Below are 25,520 nucleotides of genomic sequence, written 5' to 3' on the forward strand. Positions count from 1 at the left end.
ATACATACCATGGGAGCAGCTACCTTTTATTAAAATGAAAATGATAATCACCTCGAGCGCATCCCCCCAGCTTTCAACCTCTCTCATACAGTGAGCTAATTGCCCAAGCTAGTGTTTGGATTGTCCATACAGCTATATGTAAGTAGGCTCTGTGTGACTAGAATAGGATTTTGTGTTTTCTTCCTGTAAATGAAACTCCTACATTACTCTTCTTCAGCCTCAAGCTGCTGATGAACACCATAACATCTCAGCTCCATCCAGATTTAAAGTCTATGAAGTTGGTCAAATTGATGAAAGTGTGTAAAATCTACACCTTTTTATGAGAGCCTGTTAGTTGTAACATTGTGTGAATCTTGAGGTCCATCGTTATCATGATTCAGGTGATAGTTTTTTTTTTTTTTTTGGGAGGGACAGCTAGAGCAAAGGAGGGGAATAAAAAAAAAAAAAAAAAAGGAATGAAATGCATCATGAATTGGGCTGACGGCATGCCTTACTGTGTGATATGATAATGCTGATACAGAAGCTTGTCCCAGTCTCTAATGGAGAGAAAATTATATAGTTTGATACATTGATAAGAGGAAAGTGACATGCTATTCTTTTTTTTTTTTTTTTTTTTTTTTTTTTTTTTAAATCCTCATTCTCTCTGCTTTGAATCCAAGAGTGGCATTTTAGTGTTAATGGTGGATAAGAGCGGAAAAATTATTGTAATTGGAAAGCATTACCAGCCCAGTTTTTACATAGATATAAACAGCACAGTACAATCTGTTCCAAAAGAATAATACAATTAAAACTGCCTAAACTGTATTGGTTTAGGTATAAAAAGAGACACCTTTTTAGCAGCACTACATCTATTTGAATATTATGTACATTATGTCTGGGGCTCCATATGTCACTGCACTACAGATGAGGCTTCAGTGTCTTGACATGATGTAATGTAAGATTGAAGGAAAACAAATGTAAGTGCTAGTCCCACAGGAGTAAACATGAACTGAAGAACTCATGAACAAATGTGTAGTGCTGTGAGAAGAAGAAGGGGAGAGGGGGGGGGAGAAAAAAAAAGAATCACCATTTCTCTAGATCTCTCACGTGAATTGCACCATTTAGCATGTAGCAGTTGGGACAGGTAATTGACTTCAGAATCCAATGAGGAGTATTTATGTCATGGTAAATAATGCATTGTTTCACAGCCTTTATAAATATTCATAGTTTATGTTGATTTGAGAGACATTAAACAAACGCTTTTATACATACGGTATATATGTATATAATATGTCCATGTTTGTTTTTCTACCAGTTACAAGATCATTCTGATAGAAAAGAGATTGTCTTGCCACAAAAGCACATTTCTGAACATCTCTTTTTCAATTCAGCTGGCGTGTCTGATCCATAGAAAGTCAGCCTCAGCAGCTGATACATTTAAAATACTGCAATGAATTAACCATTGTTGTTGGATGATCTCATTTACATCCTGCTTTGAGCTCAAACTTCTAATTCTCTTTATATACTGAAATATTAAAAGCCTAATATGTCATCTGTCATGGCTGTCATTTATCATCTTAGCTGCGGCATGTCCTGTGCGCCTGTAAAAGATTCCCTTCAAATTACTTTTTATTAAATTGCCAGCATTTGTTCCTGTTTATATGCCTGTCCTTCCATTTCATTTCCAACTTGGCTCCATTAGCAGCTGCCTATCTGCATCTTGAGGTTTGCCCTTCCATGCCTTCATTTACCAAATGACCCTACATCCCCGTTTCTGTCTGGCTTAGACAGCTGAGCTGATTAAGAAGTTGCCTTTTGAACACTAATTTATTCCACTCCACCATTTTGTTATATGGCCATTGTTTCATTTAAAGTTTACCCTGCTTCTCCTTAGATGGAAGTCACGCTAATTCTGATTTCCTTTTGGAAAAGCTATTTAGTCTTACAATGTATGATGGATCTGATTAGTCATTCAGGCCGGCCTCTGCTTTTATGCTTACATTAGCTAACACAAAGAGCCCCCCTACAGGTTAAAGTTTAAATGTGGATTAGCAGATAAAGCAACTCCTGATTAGGTTACTGTGGGGCTTTAGAGGGGGGAAAAAAAATGGATTTTCTCTGCACATTATTTCACAAACATCTTCACTCTCCCTTCTTTCTCTCCCTTTCTTCTCTTCCCCCGGCTTCATCCTCTCACACTCACTCCCAGCATGGATATCTATTTTGGCGCAAAATCTTTGAACAATTATGCAAATGCATGTAAGGCAATGCACAATACAGTATGGAAATGGCTTGGAGAGAAAATGGACTCATTAAGGACAGATGGCATGAGTGCTAAAAGCCATTTGTTATGAATGCAGGAAGACATTTCAGACAATGTCAGAACCTGAGAGACATCAGATATGTTTTTCACACCAAGCACTATTTGTTGTGGTGGTGTAGTTCTTGATTATTTCAGCATGTTGATGATTATAAATGAGCTACTACTACAACAAGATGCAGCAGAGACTTCTCTTAATGTGTTATGACTGTGGCGTATAGATCTACATATACATCTTGATAGACTTGTAACATTTCATCATCTCGCCACGTTTCCTTTTTACGCTTATGTTAAATGATATCACTGATCAATTTAACCTTTTAACGAAATTCTGTATGTTTGAGCAAAGCAGCTACATGTTAAATATGGAAGCATGTGTTGTGATAAGATCACTGAGGGCGACATGAATAGGAATGTAGAAGCAGTTGTGATGTAAGTTTGGGAAATTACATGCGACACATGCATGACTTCTGCACTGATATTACATACATTCGATTGTCATTTCGTTCGACATGAATTGAGCTGCATATAAAGGAGGATGTGAACGGGAAAGATTACAGTTTCCATATATTGAAACATGCTTTGAAATGGCAACGCAAGGCGAGACACAAAGCGAACAGTGGGGTTTTTCACAATTAAGAAAATTAAGTCTTTCTATTTGTGTGGTAAAGGATAAGATGTTTCATTATCAATGAGGCCGGTGTTAACCCCGGGTGGGAGAAAATTATTTGCAGCAAAGATTAAGCTTTACAGTCCATTGCAGACAGCAGTGTAAACACAACAGCATGGACGCAGGATTCAGTGTGAAGACCTGCAACAGTAACGTGTCTGAAGGGGGAGTTCTAGGTGGAGAAATGTGGGCTTTGACATAGCCACTGTTTATTTTGTCTTTGGCCCTCTGTGGGCTTCCCCAGTACCACTGTCTGGGCCTTTGATGTCACTGAGGTTATTGTTGACTATTCTCTGCTGTCTGCCTCAATATTCATCCGAGCTTCACATGGGACACAGAGGAGAGAGGCAAGACTGCCATTTATTTCTACACTAATTTTCCTTTGTGATGGATGGCTTTCTTATTGTGTCATTTGCGCCTTTGAAAAATGCTCCTTGGAGCAGAAGAAATTACCAGCTTCCAAATCATACAATCAAGCACAGTTCTCTGGAAAAAAAAAAAAAAAAAAAAAAAAAGAAGAAGAAGAAAAAAAAAAAAGAAGAAGAAGAAAAGCTTCAGTGTAGGACACAGAAGACTATACAGAATGGTGTAAATTACGGAAGAAATGATACTGATATGTTGGGTTTAAAAGTGCATTCATTGCTTTGAATTAACCGAAAAATAAAACATAAAAAGACAGACTCTTAAAGAGCAGTTGTAAGATTTAAACTGTGATAATATATAAATGTAAGATTAATCTAATATTGAATGAAATGTTATTATAATGCACATATATTAATAACATGACACAATTTTTGTGGCATTGATGCAATATAACTACTTAGTCACAACGTATTACGAGTAACCATCGCTCAAAAACTCTATAATGTCACATGTGCTGAACAGTTATATATATGATGAAATAATAAATGTGCATCCATGATACAAATAGTGCAGTGTGTACAAAAAAATACAAATGAAAACACACTTCCTAAATCCTAAACTTTTTTTCTACTCTAATCCAAACTGAACATGTAAAATCATTGACACTCACATAATCAAGTGTTAATCAAAATATTTTAGCATGAAAGTCTGTGACGAAAAACAAATCCTACAAAAAAAAGAAAAAAAAAAGTCACAGAACAAATAAATGAAGAGTATCAAAGGCTTTCATATTCAGGGCTTTCTCTTTGTTGTATTCAGATTGTCTTTTGTCCGTCTTCTGACTATTGTGACGGGACACAGAGACTTCTAAAGGCCAAAGTTTCTTATTAAATTATTTCTGGGTGAGATGAACAGAAGCTGAATAGAATCATTAAACTTCACCAGTTATAGGAATGCATGCGCCGCGCTGCTGTCTGCTGCGAGATGAAAAGCTGTGCATTTTCATGCTCCCTCAAAACCTTTAACTTGCCATGAAAAGATATGACATCAATCCTGGCAAAAACACAGGGGAGAAATGAATGATACCATTGTGGTCTCTAAACATCAATCATGCTCAATACTTTGGAAAAACAATGCATTTTTGTTTGCATTTCAGAGGTGACAAACAACACTTGTGACTGGCTTAACATTGTCAATTCCCATTACTCAAAACCTGAAGCAAATCAGAATTAAACTGTGGCCCTGTTGCTAGGCAGCTGAGTTCTCTTGACATGGTGGTTAGTTTTTCTTTCATTGCTTGACAAGAGCGTAGTGAAAGGAGTTTAGAAAAACTTGCTTAAGGCGCTCAGAGGAAGGGGATAATTGGAGTCTGTGGATTGTGTAGTGGCCCTTGTGTGGAAACTTCCAGAGCTGGAGACAGAGAGAGTCGGACGCAACAAAATTTTAACTCTTGTACACAAACTTGACCCCGGGACTACTGCGGGGTTTTCCACACTTCATTTGCAGAGTGTTTGCCCCAGCGTGGCCCAGGGCCCAGTGTCAACAGCACAGTTTACAGAGAGGCAGGTTCGGGGGGCAACGCCGGAGAGCAAGTCATGACAACAATGACGGTTTTTATCCTCGTTTTGGAGTTCAGAGAAAGTGTTAAAAGTAGAAGCGTAGGGGGCTAAGGATCATTTTTATACGGAATGTTTGGGTGCTGTGAGAAACCACACATATTGTTACAGCACAGATTTTACACTTTGTCTTTTAGATAAAACACGATCAAGTGAGGTCATCTTGATACTGTTGCCATGGTCAATTTTATTAGTCTGTCTCTTGAAATATAGAAGAAGCTCATTAAGTAAACAATGAGAAGGGGTCTATGCCTTTAATGACCCGCGGAGGAGCCCAGCCTGTGAAAGTGCACACCCAGTTTAAGAGGGAACCAATTAATGCTGGATTAACATTCATGGTTATTTACAGTTGCTTTTGTGCTTGTTTCTGCACTCCCGACTTCCACACAGAGGAGAGAGAGGGAGAGAGAGAGAGAGAGAGAGAGAGAGGGAGGGAGGGAGCGAGCGAGCGAGGGAGAGGGAGAGAGAGAGAGAGCGCGCCGAGGGGCTCGGAGAATGGGGGGTTGTTTGGACGCAAGAGGTGCAGCGAGGTGGCTGGGTCCATTGTGAGGACACCACCTCTCTCATTATGCCCTCTCAATCAACACTCCTGCTCACAGGAAGCCCCTGTAAAGCCCATCTGCCATAGCTAATCTACAGGCAGCCCCGCGCTTGCGTCTGGGCCTGCTACCCTCAGCCGCATTATTCTCAGATCCAAGGCTTCGCCAGGGATCAGCCAAAGCCCATTAAAGTAAATAATAGCCAGAAATGACAGGCTTAGTGAGGATTGGGGAGGAAGTTGAAGACCAGTTTGAGCTGTGAGCTCTGATTAATAGAGAAAAGCATTTTGGGGGAGAGAGGGGGTTGGATGGAGAGAGAAAGTGAGGGAGAGAAGGGGGGAGAGAATGAAGGAGAAAAAAAAATGACCTTAGCCTGCTGCAAAGAATTCCTCAACCTCAGGGTTGTTAGGACTAGTGCTACCATCTGAAGCATTAGCAATCCTTGAGCTACTTTTGCTTTGATGAAGCTCAAACAGGATGGGGTTCAGGGGGGTGTGTGTGTGTGTGTGTCTGTGTGTGTGTGTGTGTGTGTGTGTGATGAGGCTGGGGGTGGGATGCATGCCACGGTCCGCAGAGGGCCTCAAGACAGAGAAACGTCAAAAGTCAGTCTCAGCAGTGGAGAAAACAAAGTTTGTGGGTGTACGTAACATTAATAACACAAACAGGTAAAAAAAAGTTAGAGGTACTTTTTTACACCAAGTCTGTTACACTGAAAGTCACTATTCGTATCAGACTTAAAGATTAGTCGATTAGGTGACTAAAAAAAGAATGAGTACATTGGATAGTGATGGGATTTTTTTTTTTTTTCTTTTTGCAATTTTCCGATCGAAATAATGAATTGATTATCTAAAAGAGTAAAGAATGGGATAAAAATGATTCTTAGTTGCAGTGAAATATATCTTAGTATAACCAGGATGTGCAAGGATGAATGGATATTGCTCTGAGATGCACAGAATGAACAATAAATTCAACACAAATCCAAAAAACATGTGCATATTTGCATATTCTGAACTTTTATTTTGAAAACACCTCATTCTGTTCCAGGTGTAGAGCCACATATGTGATGTTTTCGATGCCCCGTCACTGTGTTTCATGTGGCGTGAGTGAGTGTGTTTTGGACTTGAATGCTTTTCTCTCCACAACATTGTTATTTGTAGTGGAAGTAAGCCTCTTGGCTAGTTTGAAAGAGCTACTTTGTCATGGTCAGCTTAAGGTTAAACAATTAAAGCTGCTCCCTAGAGTCAAGTTAGTGTCAAGTTAGGCATGGAGACCAATGGTTAAGTTAGTAACAGAGAAGAGAAAGGAACTTGACTTGGTTAATAGTTAACTGACCTGCTGACACCCTCGGGCATCACACCAAACATGACCCCTGATAGCTTCAGATCACAGCCCATAACGTCACTGATCAAATCCAGCCCAGCATAACTGTAAATGCTGTCACCCACGCTGTTTTAGCTCTGAGTTATAGTTTGGTTACATTTGAAAAAGGCACAGTGAGTCCAGGGAAAACAACGGACAAAATTAAACATCCAGTACCACAAGCTGTGACTTGCTGGGTAGATGATGTTTTGGTGTGCTGAGAGGATGGATAACACCGATCGCAGGAGTGTTTGTGCTGTCTGGACTCGGATGTTTGTTGCCACAAAAAAAAAAAAGAAAAAAAGCTTATTCCACTTTGTGCTTGAGCTCAGCCCAGGATTTAACATGATTTGTCACTGGGCCGACAGTGGAGACGGTCTAAGCGAGATTATGTGAAGCAGTTCCACCTCTGCTTAACTACTGTAAAAATTGCTTATACGCCTGTGAAGGAATTGGAATGCATTCAGGAAGCGAATGATCAGGCTTGCGGTCGGTCGGGCCGCCTCTTATGGGATCCTCTGATTGGACAGACGCCCCAGACAGCCGGGGCGCAGGAAGAAACAAGTTAGCGCTGCATGAAAGGTACACTCACTCCTCTAAGAATATTGTCTATTGATCTATCAGTTACCTGAATCTTCAAAACCTTGGAGAGGGGGAGAAAAAAAGATGTGTGGAGACCTCTGCCTCAGAGATGTAATGAAGAATTTAAGATCCTCCCAATGTTTTATTGACAAGAGACTGTAAAAAGATATGATACATAGAAACCGACAAGGCCTCTAGGGAAACACTTAAGGTTTCTTAAAGAAGTGTTTAATGGTATCGATTTTTATTGTTCAGTGAACAGTGTGAAGCCTTTGACTGTTTTATTGAACGGATTTAGACACATGCTCTTAAATACAGAGAGGAAGAAGACTTTTCAGTTCTTAGATTTAATCCATCAAACAATGTGTGCATTGAATTTTAATGAGCTGTCTGACTATAAGCCACACTATACACAGCTGCGCTCGGATTTCAGATGTTGCCGTTCTGTTTATTTTACAGTAGCTGCTTCCTCCAAATACCTCTTATGTCATAGTCCCCTGTGTAGGATGTGGTTTGTTTCCCACTAATGCGACAGATGTTAGGACCTAAGCAGCCAGTAGAGGCCTCTCATGTCTTATACAACTCTGGATACAAGTTGGAGACTTGCATGAGTAAAAGCTAAATGGCCATTTTGGCATGATATAATATAAGTTGCCCTGAATGTTGCCACTAAATATTTGGGGGAAAAAAGTTTTTTTTTTTGTTTGTTTTTTTAAAATGCTGAGACCAGCCATAGCTCCTAACAGGCTTGTTGGCTATTATAGGAATAAATGAATCAGTCACCTTTCTCTTTCCGCCTGGTGAATTCAGTGGTGGGAGCCGCATCACAGCTCTTTGACCAAGGCCACTTTCTCCACCCCCCCCCTCCCCCCCCCACCCCCCCCCACCCCCCCCCCCCCCCCCACCCCGCCACCCTCCTCTCTGTCCAGCCTGATCTTTCCTCTTCAGAGGGCTGAATACTCATCCTTGACCGGCTCGCCTAAATGAACCCTGCTCTCCTCATGTACCACAAAAGTGCCACTGTGTGGTGTCACCCAGGCTTTCTTCCAAAGAGACAGTGTGATTTCTATATCCGTTGTCATGGTGATGTGGCAAGAAGGGAGGAAAATGGAGCTCTAACCTCTGGCTTTAGCCGGCTCCCAGGCCAGACGGTTCATTTGGGGAGAGCAGGAAGCAGCACTCTGCCTGTTTTTGTTTGTATGCCGACAATAGCAGCACTTAAAGGTGAAACAGGGACATAGTGGCGCTATCTGCCAAACGCTAGGTTGTGATTACGAGGCCATACAGGGGGATTTATGTGGTATTGTAAATGGTAGTTAGGACTGATGGAGAATAACTAAGTAACAACCAATCACGAAACCAAACCTTTGGGCACTTTATCATAACAAAGAGATAAGACATCATCACAGGGCGGAGAGAGGTTCACTCTATTTCAACACACCTCAGTGAAAGCAAACCCTATTTCATGGAAGCTAATACAATTCCTCAATTTCAGAGGATTGCTTTCAAACACTCCTGCCAGATACACCTGATATTCCTCGAGCAGGGAATTGAAAGAACTCAAAGGTGTTTTTTTTTTTTTAAATCTAAATTCCTAAACGGGAAAAGGAGGGGCTGCTTTGCATTTATCCAAAAAGAAGGAAAAAAACAAAAAAAAAAAAACACCATTTAAGGCTGGGAGGCAAAATGAAGACATTGGCATTATTAAAATCAAATCTGGAATGGCTCACATGCACTCCCCTCCTAATGACGAGGGAGTGCCATGGCCAGTCGAGAGGAAGAGAACACCATTTTCTATTCATTTGGCAGCGTGCCCAGATCTCATTCAACCAAAAAGTCTTCTCAATCCAAACTTAATCCCAGCCAATTAAAAGATGGCGTTGCTTTTCCTCCTCCATCGTTATGCTGATGAGACTGCAGTTCATCACCAGGAAGGTAGAGGGTTGTTTTTTTTTGGTGGTGGTGGTGGTGGTGGGGGGGCAGAACATATGGGATGATTTTACAAAGCTTGAAAATATTTATCTTTTGAATATTTGCGTCAAAATCGTAATCACTCCAGCTTGATAAACCCTAATGTGTTGCAATGTAATGACAAACTTGAAAAAGGAATTGATCTGAGAGGGAAATGAATATTTATTGATGTAGAAAAATATGCTTTGTGTTTTTCCCTGGCTCCTAGGGGGAAGGTGTGAAATCTAATAAAGCCATTCTCAGGAGAGGTGGCTTTGATCAGAGATTCTCTAAACAAGCAGCAAGTCCCATGTGAACATAAGATCTATACGCTCCAACATGTGCTGTCTTTACATCTCGACTTCTGTTTTTGCTAAAAGAGAGCTGTTGTATTGGAAACAGCTGAACCATTTCAGTTTGAGCCTGAGGCAACGTTCTCCTCCCCAAAGAAGTGTCGATGCACCGTATGTCATAGATATTCTCCATAAAGTCTATTTGAACCTCTTCCTTTACGGTATAGCTTCCCAAGGTGCAAATGTGCTGTTTTTTTCCCAGAAAATATAGATTCATGTTAATGAGCTCAGATTTGTGTTTGAAATGTTTTCTATTTTAAACAAGCAAATGTGTAGAAAGGTGTCAAATAATGTGTCTCTGTGGAGTTTTATGAAACAAGTATAAATGTGGATATACAGTGCGTTTTTCACACTCAACAGCATATGGTTCACATACTAATTACTGAAAATGGATTTCTGTAAAAAAAAAAACAATAACCGAGGTGAAAATGATCAAATGATGCTCTGGCTTTCATCACTAATACTGAGTTCTAAAAATCACAATCCTGTTCTCTCAGCACTTTCATATCTGCCTAGTGACAAATTATGGTGGTACTGATCATTTACATATTAGAGAGGGAAAAGGAGCCGTAGTCAGACCAGTCGGGGTTAAAATTACATGCAGAAGTAGCCAAATAATGTGGTGAGGGTGATGCAGCAGAAGTGGAGTGACATGCTGATGCAGAGTGGGCAGAGTTGGCTGTTGCTCCATGCAGAGTCTGTGTGTGTGTGTGTGTGTGTGTGTGTGTCTTACTGTGTCTCTCCTCTCACACTCCAGAAGGTCACACAGGAAGTGGCTTGCACATATGCACACACACAGGCACACACATATTGGGCCAGCCTCTTAAAATAGCCATAGAGATCTCATGCTACTAGTCAGACCACTTCTATAGCAAATAATAATATCTGCTATATACACAGTATAGCTAGCTCTGATGGTGATTAAAGCATCAATTAATACATGTTTTCATTATGGATTTAAGCTCTTAGGATTCAGTTTACAGTACGCCACTAAATATAGGCCTATACACACAGAAATAAAGCTAGCACAAGTGACTGAGGGGGAAAAAACCCCAAGCAGCTTCAGAACATGTTTCAGTGGGATAGCCATGCAGGCGTGTGACAGGGCAAACACACTTAACTAACAACTTCCTTCACATTGGATGCACTTTGACAAACAGCCTTGCTCCTCAGCGCTTACGCCATGTGCCTCAGCATTAACGCTAACGCCCTGTGGTATGGTCGGCTGGACAGGCACTTGACTGATGGCTCTATTAGAGCCCCCCACCACGGCACCTAGTCCTATACCCGGGCCTTCCTCCGGCCTGGACGTGCTGCTGACAATGCACTGATGGGCTAAAGGGGAAGACTAAATGGAGGGTCTAAACACACCAACAACCACATTCAGAGACGTGCCAATAGACCAGTACACATAAAAACATACCCAGGCACATGCGTGTGAAGGGAGACACATGGACGCGGCTGTGCGCACACACACACAAGAACCACACAAGGAAGTAGAAAGGATTTAGCCATGCTTCACCTTTTGTATTTGGTTGGAACAATGGCTTACACAAATGCAACACACAGCTGATCTGCACCCCTCCGATTCCGCCTCTTTGGTGGCTTGTTCCTGAGACCACCATGAAACATGGAGGCCACTGAAAGGCTGGCTCTCGATAATCAGCTCTGAAGGGGGTGGAAAATACAATTCATATCTCCACTCTTCTTGGGAAAGCAACCACTGGAGCAGGAAATGACAGTGGATGTTTTAATCTTCAAACGGTGAGCACCACGCTCCCTCAGGCTAGATGGAAGAATCTGCTCAAATGTGACGGAGCTGCCTACCCATTTGAGCAGCCAGCTCACTACAACAGCTCAGACTGCTTTTGTTAAAAAATGTTTCCAAAAAATGTAAAATTAGATGTCTTCCTAATAAATCTATACTCGGCAATTAATGTTTTTTCTTTTCTACTACATTCCCTGAATCTCCATGGCGTTCATGAGCTTGTCTGTATTGAGTGTCTGTGAGGTAGAGCTTTTTGGCTAAGACAGGCAGACGGGACTGTCTCTCGAGGCCCAGGCCGACACTACTCTCCTGGGCAACACTATAAACACCTAGCCCCCCTGGCACCTGTCATCCACGGCTGCCTGCTCCCTTCCAACAGGACTCGCAGGGAATTTGCAAGGTGGAGAAATGACATGACAAACAATTATATCCCAACACCTCTCGGCGAGTATGTTGCTCCTTTCATGACTTCCCAATCCTAAAAATTCGATTCAGATGTGGAAGATTAAATTTCTACTGTATATAGCCTGAAGATGGCAGAAAACAAAGAAAGAAGTGAGCGGAGAAAAAGTATAACAGGTGACATTCAACCAAATGGAGTGTCTCTGGTCCAAATTCGGATCGAAATGAGCTCAATTTATCAATGTCAATAAGGGCGGCAATCCCAGGATGGCGAGACATGCATATTAATTGAAAATAACGAGATTAAGCCACTACAATCTGACATTTTGAAATGGGCACTTTATCTTCAGGGCTGGAGAGATACAAGATTGCCTACGTACAAATCAGAGAACACTGCTTAATTGCATGTTATCACCCTATGATTGCTTTGGCATTATATAAAACAGTATGGTAATTACTCCACAGATAGTGATGTAAATAGCCTCAGGCTGCTGCTCCCATAAGAGGAAGTGGAGAGAGGGCATAGGGCTGAACATCTGGGCAAAGAGGTAGCACAATTAGAAGTGTAGAGTGAGGTGATTAGCTACATCACTGAGGCGTTAGCAGAAACATATATTTGACAGCAACATTCACACTCACTGTGAACACTTGACTCTAAGACTTAAACAGTGTTGGCTTCAAGAGATCCTTAAATGTACACAAACGGGAGTTAAAAACTGGAATCTATAGGAGGATGGGTGTGTGAGAGCTTGATGGAGAAGAATGTAAGTGGCCCTCATGGTGTCACTGCCGCCCAGCCCAGTGAACAGATGCACAACGGGCCAGCTGGAGGTCCCCTCCCTCAGCAGAGGCCCCCCAGCCCCGGAGGAAACACAGCTCTGAGGGCTGCCGTCATATGTTTTCAACGTTTGTACAACGCCTGATAAATGTAATGTAAAAGGGGCTTTGTGTGCGGGGGGCAGTGGGGGTTGACTGTGATTGCTGGTAATAACTGACTAATAGAATAAAGCAATAACGCACAGCCTCAGGGCGAGAGCCCTGTACCGACAATTTCATACTGCAGATTTATCATCATGTGGAAATTAGCATTTCAGTCTGTTCACTTTCCCATCTGAAGGCGCTCCGTCATGAGACCGTGTACCCCGAAAAGATCTGTCGACTTCAGGTCTCTTTCGTCACGACACTCCATAACTCTCCTAACACCCCACGGAGAAAGACATCCCAAGTTCATGGGGAACAATAATGATGGAGATTTGCAGCATGGCTTTTGTAGGCACTTCATAAACAACAGACTATTAAAATACAATCACAATATTGGACACCAATACAAAAAAAGAAATTGGTGGTTCTCTATGTGCTTTAATGCAACAATGTACGTACATCGCTGGCTCTGTTTGTTACGATAAGACATCGATAAAAAGATGAGAACATATTAAATTATTCGTTCATCCGTCTGTTTCAGCTAAAAGGGGATGTTCTGTATCTTCTGGGCACTTGCAGGAAGGTTTTAAGACTTGTCAGACACATCAAGTCCTGATTTAATGAGATATTTTGACGACATTAGATACTATGTAACTTTTTTGTAACAGATAACAAGAGTTCTATTTATTTATTTGTTTACATTTATGATATGCCATGATGGTAAAACTGAATTAGCCATATTCAAACCATATCCAGCCAAAAACCCACTATATTTGTTACATTGAACCCCACTTATTGTTGAATAACTAGTGTGAAATATTTATTTCCTTACTTTTGATGCACTCATGGCTCATGTCAAAAATGCAGCAGAGATGAAAAGTGAAATTTTGCCCGTGAAAAGACTTTGTGCTCGTCTTTAAGTTCCCCCTTTACTTGTGTTTATTTTCACCAGAGTGGTTGTTTCTCACTAACAGAGTCAATGAGCGACTGAATAAGCAAATGGTACTCAGAGGATAATTTTGCTTACAATGTTCCGGAGGCCTATGATTAGAATATTAATTAGGCCCATCTATGACAGTCAGATAATAACAATGTCAGTAGGCTGAATGGATTCTGTGACCTGTAAAAGGCCTATTCACAATCTCCAGTCTGCCATAGTTCATTCTTTTGGCCACAGGCAGCAGACTTTTTCACACCCTTTCTAAACGTTCTGATTGTCCCCCACTGAAACACTGTGGAGGAAGGATGTTAAGAAATACAAATATGTTGCATAAAGTGCATGTTTCATGTCAAACAAAGTTGAAATTCACGGCTGTTTTTGGAACTTTTTTTTTTTTTCTGACTTGACATAAATTTTCTGAAAAGATATCAATTGATGTGTATCCTCCCTTTCTAAAGAGTTGACTTGGTATGTTTAGACTTTAATTACATGACACGGATCACAAACCCCACAGCAGAGGAAGCTTCCTACCACACCCACATCCGATGTTCACTTGTCCTCTAATGAAGTAGTGATGCCTTTTTTCTGAAACTCTCAGATCGTACCAAACTTTCAGGACCGAAAGATTCATTCATTCATTGTGTTTCATTTATTGTAATGACATCACATTAGATCATAACATGCAGCCAGAACAGTGCAGGATCTTTGAATTAATAGTTCTGATGTAAAGAGTATCCCTTGTTTGCCCTATTAATGTTCGAAGATTACTCAAGTTGTGTCTCCTGGGATGTGAGTGGGACGACTGTGTTCGGATAACGGGATGCCTCAGTTAAGGAGGCCAAAGACATTCTCTGTACAGGCTACTCGCAGCAATCAGAGCACTTAAGAAACACGGCCAACAAAAACACGACATCCTCACACTGACTAAAAAGAAGGGTTTCAAGGGTCAGTTGCTTCATTGTAAGTATTATTGTTAAGGCTCTTGGGAAAAGGCAGGATAAGCTTTTGTTTTTTTTTCTCGAGCTCAGTGACAACATCCCGTGAAATGAGATAGGTCAGCCATCTTAATCCACGTGCAATTAGGGAGTTTTCCAACAAGAAAAGTTACGTTTTGCTTTTTTTATTTTGGTAATGATTTACAGTAAGCGAAGTCCAGTGACACATTTCTAGATCTGGATTTTATTTCCTGATATTCTAATGAACAGTCTGATTACTCATATTTTCTAACACTTAACTGACTTTGAGTATAAAATTTATATCTGTCATGGCGTTGTGGAGTAAGGCAGTGGGGGACTGAATTTGCCAGAGCCAACAAACAGATGACAGTTAGATTTAAACAATATCCCATAATACACTGTATATTGTAATAAGTAACCTTACATTCATTCATGTAATCACAGCAGTGTGTTAGTTTTGATTAAGTCAGTCCTAATGCATGTTCGGCATAATTGCAAAGCTGTATAATGGATAGCATTCATGCCACAGTTGATAATGGCAACAAAATGCAGTGTCGTACACTTGTATATCATTACACCACAAAGAGCGGAGGGACTAAATCATTGTTTTCTAGCAATGTAAGGAGAGTATGTTCATGCAAATGATCAAGGTCTTGCTTCATCAAGACCTAGGTCGCATCATGATATCTACGAAACTGAGAGAAGCTCATAGAGCGGCAACTTTATTATTTGGCAAGAGTTTGTGGTGTTGCGACAATGGTAATGGTATCTTGGGAGGTTTTGTTTGGGCGCATTGTGATACGTATCTATTTAGTTTAATTTGTTTTGGATTGAGATGTAGATCCTTTAATCAGGTTTTATGTACAAGCAATAAGAGAAAAAAACACTAGGACTCAACTAACAACTGATTCATCTGCAGATTACTTTTCTTAATTGTTTTACCTGTGAATTATCAGAAGATAGTAAATAAACCCAAAGTGACAACTTCAAATTGTTTGTTTTTGTCTGACCAATCATCCGAAACCCAAAGATTCAGTGTCACATAAAACAAAAAAAGCAATTTCTCACAATTGAGAAGCTTGAACTCTGCATTTTTGCTTGGAAAAAAATAACTTAAACCATTAATTATCAAAATACGGTAGCTGCCGATTTAATATAGTTTCAATCAACAAAGAATTCCAGCTTTAAAAGCACTACAGTACAAAATATATTCACCAAACCACAGCCAAATCTCATTTACAGAAAATCAATAAGACATAAAGTGGAAGATACACATTTACAGTTACCACAAACAAGACCTCAAAGTGCTCCGAGCTACATTTCTGTAGGATTAACTCCCTGGTGAGCAATAGGCGTAAATCAGCCCATCACTCCCCCCCTCCTCCCTCCAAAAAAATTCAATCTTTGTGAATCGAGTCAAAGAGGCATTTTGTCTCCTCATTTCAGGAACACTTAGTGTTGTGTTAGAGTTACTGGGCTGGCAGGCATGTGGCTAGTGGCAGTGGACTGCGGTGAATGAGTTAAATCAGCCCCTCGTGAACTCGACCCTGTGTCGTCACGAGAGGAAAGAGGCCAAAGACTCACGCAATGAGGGTAATCCAACAGTGAGCCGGTGTGGCAGCGCTGCTTCCCGCTGGTCCCAGAAAGGCTCAAATAACTCCCATGTGCACCCAAGGAGAGCAGAGGACAGGCATACATCAGAGGGGGAGCTGGATGTTGAAGGAGTGTGGATTTATCCTGGAGTTTCAGAGAGATGCTCCAATTGCAGCCTCCACCTAGTTGCTTTTGTGTCATCAATTCTGCCAATAGTGGAGTCATTGAGTGTTGAGGTGACGGCTCTGTGTACTGTCTGCTGTCACAAAGATTGGTTGCCATGACGCTGTGGTCTGGCAAACCTTTTTTTTTTTTTTTTTTTTTTTTTAAAAACAATAGAAAACTAAATACTGATTTTAACTGTCATACTGTCTGTATGACTGATGTAAAGCATCAGTGAATAATAATTATATTTTATATGTAATGTCAACAATAAGAAGGTTAATGAAGATGACCACAACAAAGTAACACACAACTTCTAGCACTAAAGAATCCTTGGTACATTTTTCCTGCTCTTTTTTAAGTTTCCTCTTTGACATTGGGAGTATTAACAAAGTTGCAGCTGAATGAAATTTGGTGGGGCACATCTTATTTTATTTTATTTTTTTATTATTATTTTTTACAGAAGCACATAACATGCTTTACCAGTTTTGATAAATCTTTCTTACATTTACAAGAACTCATTGGCAGATGCTTTTATCCAAAGTAACTCACAAGTTGTTTGATAAAGTTGTTTTTTGATTAGTTTTTTTAAATTCTGACCAAGACTATTACTACACAAGACATTTGACAGTAGTAAAATAAACTTGTCAATGCTCTTTGCAGTACAAACTATGTAATGGCAGCGCTTCACCAGTCTTTCAAACATTTCTTTGGCATTTCTTTACTGCGTATAAGCCAACACTGACTGATATGTCGGCCTTGGTCAGGCTCTAATAATTTCTAGCAAACTAACTTCCAAAATGATAAAGAAAAAAAGGTTAGTTATGCTTTCTACTGTTAATATGGTGACACAAATCATATTGTCAGAATTATCTGTATCTACTAATTACTCTGAATGTTAGAATGTCACTAATTCATCCTCTGCAGTGTCTACAGTGTGTTGGCTTAGCAGACTAATTAATTTGAACTGAAGATTTCCCCAAGCTGGTTTTCCTTCCTCTAATGAGAGACAAGTGCCAGTCAAACTGGGAGCCATACTGCTGTCCAGCATTAAAATAGAAGCCTTCAGCAGTCTGTCTGGGGCGTGACGGGGGTTGGAGGGGGTGATTGCGCCGACCAGCAGCCACCACCTGCTTTGCTTGTTCACGCTGTCATTGGTGCCCTTTTTTGGTGCGTGCAGAGTCTTTAAGAGTTTAGCTATGCCTTTGATGCCTTCTTTTGATTTTTAGAATATGCACAGGATCAATAAGGAGCACAGACTTCAAAGCTCAGGCACCCCTCACCTGCTGCTGGTCACCGGTTCTGAAGTGTTTCCAATCATGTACAGAGACTAAACAAACAGTCAGGAGGGGAAGGGTGGAGGCTGACTTCATGATCAGTAAAAACTAATACCATGCATGCAGAAATTTGGCAGCATGATCAGACTAAACAAAATGTTTTAGCCACTCGAGGTTCCTTTCTTTTGAACATGATATTTATTTGCATCTAAATAAGAATGAAGGGAAAGGAACAGCGGTAAATTTCAAAGTGAGAACATGCAAGACTTCTTGCTTAAATATCATTTACAGCAACTGCCTTATTTTATGAGCCAAGATGTATGCTTATAATTCCACTGCAGAAACACACACACACACACGCGCGCTAACACACACTTCAAAGTGCTTAGATTAATGCGTAATAATCTCCAAGAGCCATAACGGTTTAATAACTCACTCAGATGTCTCTAATATGTCAATCAAGTCTCAAACACTAAACATTTTTGATAATAATGCTTTTTTTCTTCCTACAAATCTAGTAACCTAGGTGGCAGCAAAGTTCAAAGAAGCAGATTGTAATGCATGTTATGGAAATAAACCCAGGACTGATTATCCTTTAAATCTCTGGCCGCCCCAACCCCCTCTAAAAATGGCTGTCATGATGAAATGACTATCCTTTATTACATTCTTCTCCCTTAATCCTACTCAATTTATTAGAGGGGGAGTACCTTGGCACAACAATGCCAAAACACATTTCCATGGGAGCCCACACGGCATGATGTCCACGAAGGGAGAGACAACTGATTTCCTATGCAAAGGGTCCTTTTTGAAAGGGGGGGGGAGACAAATGATTCTTTTATTGCAAATGACAGTGTTTTGTTTAGGGGGGCTGAGGGTAGCGAAGCCAGCATGACTCCTGCTTGCACACTTTAATTCAGCTGATGCAGGTGCATGGCTAATTGCAGGTGTGGCAGTGGCCAGCCTCCACCTCTCTGTATATCCTCATACACACACACACACACACACACACACACACACACACACACACACAGGGAGACACACACTCAGACACTTGGCTTTCTGTATAGACATTAGCCAGGTACTGAGAGAATAGATCAGCAAGCAGTTCATTTGCATTTGGCCATTCAAACTCTGCTGTAAGTCTGAGAGAAACTGAAGGGCCCTATTCAGAAATCTTAATAGTCTAGTGGATATCACAGTGTGGGAAAGCTAAGCACAAACTTTCAGTGTGAGGAGGATTTACAAAAGACTTGGTGTGAACTGTTAGCTTATTGTCCTTGAAATAAATAATAGGAGGAAATCCAGTTTAGTTACTGAAGGAGAGGCTGAAATATGGCAAACACCAAATCAAGCAGCAAATGTGAAGGAACATATCCTATGATGGAAACCTTTAATTTCCATTTTGTTAGTTACAAGATTTTATCCACACTCGCTTTTTGTTTTCACTCTTTTTGCTCCTGAGAATGTGATAGAAATTAGAAATACCATAGAAAGGAGAACAGGAGAAGGAAAAAAAAAAAAAAAAAAAAAAAAAAAGGAACTTCTAAATGAAAGCTCTCTCTCCAAAATCCCAAATGCGAGGAAATTACTCATCAAGTGATTATGAAACTGTTGGCATTATAGAAATCAGAGTGAAAGAATAGAGTCAGGAGGAAAGGTGGGAGGGGGTTGGCAATTTGTTCTCAATGGACAGCGGATGAAGAGGTGGCAAGTTAGTCTCCAATCTGAAGGGTCTCCTTGTAAAGCTAATTCCAGTTAATGGCCATGGAACAAGGCTCCACTAACCCACTATATCTGACATCCTGGCTCCAGGCAATCAGACTGACATTAATTCAGGCTCCAAAAGAGACACCTCGTCATCAGGAATTTTCTTCATTGGCACCGAAAATGCCAGGCTGCACACCTCTGACTGCGTGGCCCCCACATCTATTAACCTTATTGATTTGGAGCCCTGCTGAGCCCCTCCAGAGCTCCCGCCCCCCTGCTGCCGGACTGAAGTGGATCAATCCTACGCTGGGGGCCACAACTCGATAACAACCCGGTGCTCAGAGACTACTGTTTACAACCTGAAATGAATACACACCTAGATGCTGCTCTGTATATTCAATGCGCATCTGACACTATGTTGTCTGATGATGGTTTAAAAGTTTTAATAAGTGTGAATTATATCTAAAGAATGCTTTGCTTTGATAACTTTACTGGAAACAGAATCTTCACCCATGTCTAATTGTGTTATTATGAATTAAGACAGGTACATAAAAATACCAAAATATAAATGTAACTATGGCTATTATTCAAAAGGAGCACATACTGTACAGCATATTTACCTCTGCTGCTGCAACCATCGTACTCAAAACTATTCTGTTTATTGATTTTTCAGTGCAGTTAATTTGCACTAACAAAGTGCCCTTCAGAGTAAATATCCTGCAACAAACACTTGAGGCAATCAGCATACTCTGCCCCACAGTTGTACACTTAAACTTTAATCAATGCAAATTACATGTAACAAACTACTTAATATTTTGCCTGGCACCATTGGGACAATAGCTGTTGAAGCTTATCACTATTAGTATTTTGTACGGTGGAAGGCCAAGTGACCACAACAACAGTTTTACTGCCTTTCAAAATAAATTCCTAACTAAATACTGTATTCTTGTTTCCTGACTAATAATCTAGAGAAATCTGTCTCTATTCACTTATCAGTGATTCACATACATAAACCTTAACTTCACTGTTACGAGCCAAGTCCCATTTCTTTTTGAAGTGGGGTTTCAAGTAAAAAAAAAAAGGCATCTGTGAAAACAACCCACTGTGTCTTTAAACTTTGAGCACATTCTTACTGACCAGCTGTATCAACTCCAGCAGTACAACAACACTAGGGAAGTCACTGATATCTATTGTACCACTGTGGGACCTTTTGGTTGGAGTCTATGATCAACATCATGACTGATGATGTTTAATTTTCTGAACAGCATTTCATCTTCCTACGCTCTGTAAAGCCAAGCAGCTCTGGCATGCAGCAAGTGCAGCATGACAGAAGTGGCAGCAGTGCTCACATTTCCTGCAAATGTAAATGTGGCTGGTAATACTGTACCATTTGCTGTGCCAAAGTGGAAGGCACTGTGTGGCAGTACAGTGCTGGATGCCTGGTAAGCCACTACAGGCTCTGTGTGATGGAAGCATAAGCATCAGTGTCGAGAACGGTCGGTCACATCTGCGACTCATCATCAGCCAGTGGAGCCCAGCAGGGGGAAAAATGTACACCCAGGGCAAATCTGTAAACACCAATTTAATCTGCATGGAGAAAGTTACTGTCATCAGCTGTGACAGCAAAAGCCTCTGGGCCACGCCAATGCGCAAAGAGTCACTCTTCTTCCCCCAACATCTCTGTCAAACGCAGACATTAAGCCATTATGGACGTCAAAAATCTGCCATTGAGAAGTTCTTTTCTCTCTGCCAGTCAGCGCAGCAGAATGGATTTTATAGGGCCACTGTGTAAATGATGCGGATGCCCTGCAGTTCCGCCTTTACATTAATTGCTGACAAATTGCTATTGACCTTTGGAATTAGAATTAGAAAATTTAGCATTTATCACCATATAATTACTCGTCTTTCACAAGTGTTGATTTGAGATTTTTCGACAATGAGGCAAGCAGTGGCGAAGAGAATTTTTTTCCATTAATGGTCAGATCTTGTTGTAATTAATTTAGGGTCATATCCAGACTTAAGAAGATTTTTCCCTATCTGTAGCTTTTAAAACTGACTGCGGGTGTTGTAGTCATGTTGTTTCTTGGCAGCGGAGCCAGGCTAAGGCAAAGTCAACACCAGGGACGATGAACATTTAACAATAATGAGAATTACTAGCGGTCCCTCCCCCGTTTTTCATACCCTAACATCCTGATTTCATGGGTGACACTTAGGGACCCCCCAGGCTCTCTAATGTGCGCTTGGGGACCCATGTGGTAGTCATAGCCAAGGCTTTTTATCAGACACAAGGATAAGTGTAGCAGTAGAGAGGAAACAGGGAAATGTGGCATGTCTTTGGATTTGATGCAGCGCAAATCTTATGCAAGATGAATTTAAAAGCATTTTCTTTGACTAAACAGTTGTTTACACATAAACGTAAGACATCAGGGTCTGGATTTTCTTTATGTGCTTGCAGAGCTGGCATTCTGTCACTGATTATCAATGCAACCCCCCAAATTGTCAATGTGACCACTTCATGCTGGCAGTTTTCTTACCACCAGTAGAAACTGATGTCAATGGACTGGTGGCCTAGCATCCACGGTCTGCGATCTGTCAATCCAGTTTGGGGTCACCATGTTTGCAATGGCAGGGACTTACACGGTTCAGCTGGCTTGGGCCCAGAGAAGGGAAGGGGGCAGGCCGAGCGGGCTATCGCACTGCCCCCTGGGGCGGCTACTGACAGACTAGGAACATCAGGACAGATTTGGGAAGGCAATGTCGACGGGGGAGCATGGGAGGGTCCGGCAGCGAGGGAGCAACCCTGCAGCAGGGCAGCTTCCCAGAATTCATTACTCACAGCTAATTTACAAACAAGGGGAAAACCTGGCTGCAGGACAGACTTCAGCTTGTGGCCTCCTGCTATTGCTCTGCACTGTTCACATGACTTCTCAATCGTAGTTTTCCATGGCCAGCTTGGGGTAAAGCAAAGCATTTGAAACCTCAACATGGGTTGATGCAGTTGAGACATGGATCACTTAGTTCTTTACCATAGTCTTGTATGTTTTGGCCTATTTTTAAGAGCAGTGGATATGGGAGAACTTTGAGTGTATCCTGTACAGAATCTGACCGTACAAGATACAGTCTAATCTTAAAATGTGCATATAAAGTAGGCAATTTGATTTACCTTACACTGCGTGTATTTTCTATCTAATCAAATTGCAGTCTTGCAGGTCCTTGATTCACTTTAAAGATGCTAGAGGTTGCGGAACATCTCCAGGAGAGCCACATATTGCATCACCCCTGCTGCTTTAACCCATTTACTTCATATCGCCCAGCCAAGGCCAGTGATTCCAGCATGCGAGTGGTTTAGCGCAGTGCTGGGCTAAAATAATTAGATGACACATTCAATTGTCTCATCACCCCCTTTAACCAAGACATTCACAGCCCCTAATTGAATGAACTGAAAGGAAGGAAAGCCCAGATAATTCCAGTAACTCGTAAATCTTCCATAAACGTTATTTGTTGGGGAAAAAATGGTGAATCCCATGCTGTTAAAATTCCTTAGGCCTGCTGTTGTCGATTAAAAGGACAGTCAGCTGGACACCCCTGTCCTACTGTGTAATGGTCAGTGGCCAGGCCAGCGACCCCTGCTGCTTTGAGTAAATTAACACTGGGCAGGACATTCTCTGTTGTTTTAAATCACTATACAAATACATGGGAAACAACCTCAGGAGGCCAAATGTCAACACACACCAAAAGACTGTTTGGAAACCCCTCATGTACACTACCAGTCAAAAGTTTTAGAATACCTTCATTTTCCAGCTGTTACTGAAATTTATACAATGTAATGTCTCAGTGTAGACTGAAATTAAAGCATAGAACAAATAAATAATAAAGATGGGGGGAAAAAAAGAGAAACATGGAAATCCTGTGTTACTTACCTTTTCCTCACTATTCTGATGTTGCAACCTACAGTACTACCCCCTGCAGTATTGTCCTAATAATGCCTCAGAGGATGGAGTAACACAGATGTGCCAATACTACCTTCTCACAGACATACTGTTTGTAAATCATCAACCTGTAGGAATTGTTTGCATTAACTTTCAAAGCCTAATTTACTTCCACTGCTGCAGGAAAGCTGGAAGTTAACCAATTTCTCAATCCCTGAAAAAGGCCTGTTTTTACAGTTTTTGGTGACCAAATTCTTTTTTGTTTTTCTTTTACCCCTTTTACCAGTTTACCACTTACTTTTATACCATTTAAGGTTATTTACTGGACTTCAACGGAATTACATTTCAATAAAAGCTATAAAAATGTTCCAAAACGTTTGATCAGTATTGTACTAGCCACAAAGCGTAGGAGTAGTTGTTGATTGATGCTAACTGAGAGTATGTTGGTGGAGGATTAAAGTGGCGTCTAATTGAATATTTGCCGTTGTTGTAATGCATTACAGAGCTAGGAAAAGCTATGTACTTAAAGGGATGGCACTCAATACAACCCTGAAATTGGAGAAGATGACCTTTAAAATGTAAATAGATGGTCCTGGTATCCACGCTGTAACCTACAAAGAAATTGAATTACGCAGGGATAAAGCATAATTAGATACCATTTAAAAAAGGAGATAGTCTAATTATTGGTGAAGCAGCTTAAGTTGCTTTGCTCCTTAATTGAAGTACATCATGAATGCAGTGTGAATCTGTCCTGGCATGTTCAAACCAAATCTAAATCTTAATTAAATTTTGCGCAAAAGAAAGTGTTAGAGAGGAGCCTTAATCCATTTAAGGGAGGATAGTGAAGGGCTATTAGAGGGTGTTAATTCGTTAATCAGAACTTTGTGTGGCTATCCTTTACTATATTGAAGTCTGCACTATATTTGAACCACACAGCAGGAGGTGTATACAAACAGCCTCCAGCCATTGTGGATGTAGGTGCTCGGCCAGGAAATTAGAAAAGGCATTGAGTGAAGTCAGGGTAAAAAAAAAGCTCCCATGATGGTGTAATATTCTCTTTTTCATGTGTTTTCCCCCATTCTCCATCATGTTGTCCTATTATGCCACTCTGTTGATATTTCCTATTGAAATGGGATCATCCTCAAACAAGTACCTAAGACAGGTAAGCCATGAGTGGCCATGGTAACAAAGGCTCCACAGGGGTCAAGTTCCTGTGTAAAGCCTTGTTAATGACATCATAATGGACAGAGGACTATGGTCTAACTACTGACTACAACTTCAAAGTAGGTGAGAGATGGAGAGAGAAAAGAAGCTTAGAAGATGAGGAGACCTTTCTTTGACCAAGTCCTCTAATAGAAACACCATCCATCCTCATGACGCAGCATGGCCCCTTGGTCTCAAAGCCCCTAACTGCAACACAAATATATGCAGAGAAATGCACAACAAAGCCAATTGATTTTAAGCCCGCAATTGAGTTTCCTAGTCCTAATACAGCTGCTGAAGAAGCAGTGTGCTATTCATGATACTTTACTGCCAAAAAAGAGAAGTTGAGGACACATCCTTGACAAAATCCTCTTTTCAGACATAATCCACCTAGCAGCATTTTACTTCAGGACTGGAGTGTGTAACATCTGATCTTATCCCAATAGCTATTCAGCACTATGTAGTGCTGGGTTGATTATGTTCCTGGTACACACAGGACCCTTTCACTCCTCAGTGCCTTCCCATCACACCTGGGATAATAAAGAGGATTTAAACAGGTCTGAATAGGTTAACCAGGTGTTGAAACAAATAATGGTTTAAAATTGTAATTAACATGGCTTGAATAGAGCATTGCTCTTGGTAAAGGTCTCCTCTGTTGAATGACTTTGGTATGCAAGGAAACACAAGACTGAAAGGGCCCCGTCTTTGTCACTGGAGAGAATAAGGAACTAATGGGGAATTAAGATCTTTAGAGCCTGTGTGCCTCTGTTATATGGCTTTTCCCCTTTTCTTCAAGGACGTAATGCCACAGTTCATAGTCCTGCCCAGCGAATTAGTTGCACTTCCCCTAAATGTTTAACTGCTGCCAGTGTGCTATGGTAAAATGTAACCTAATTAAAAGAGCATGTGCTCGCTTACGATGAGTTATTCC

This window comes from Seriola aureovittata, chromosome 20, assembly GCF_021018895.1.
Source record: "Seriola aureovittata isolate HTS-2021-v1 ecotype China chromosome 20, ASM2101889v1, whole genome shotgun sequence".
Lineage (NCBI taxonomy): Eukaryota > Metazoa > Chordata > Actinopteri > Carangiformes > Carangidae > Seriola > Seriola aureovittata.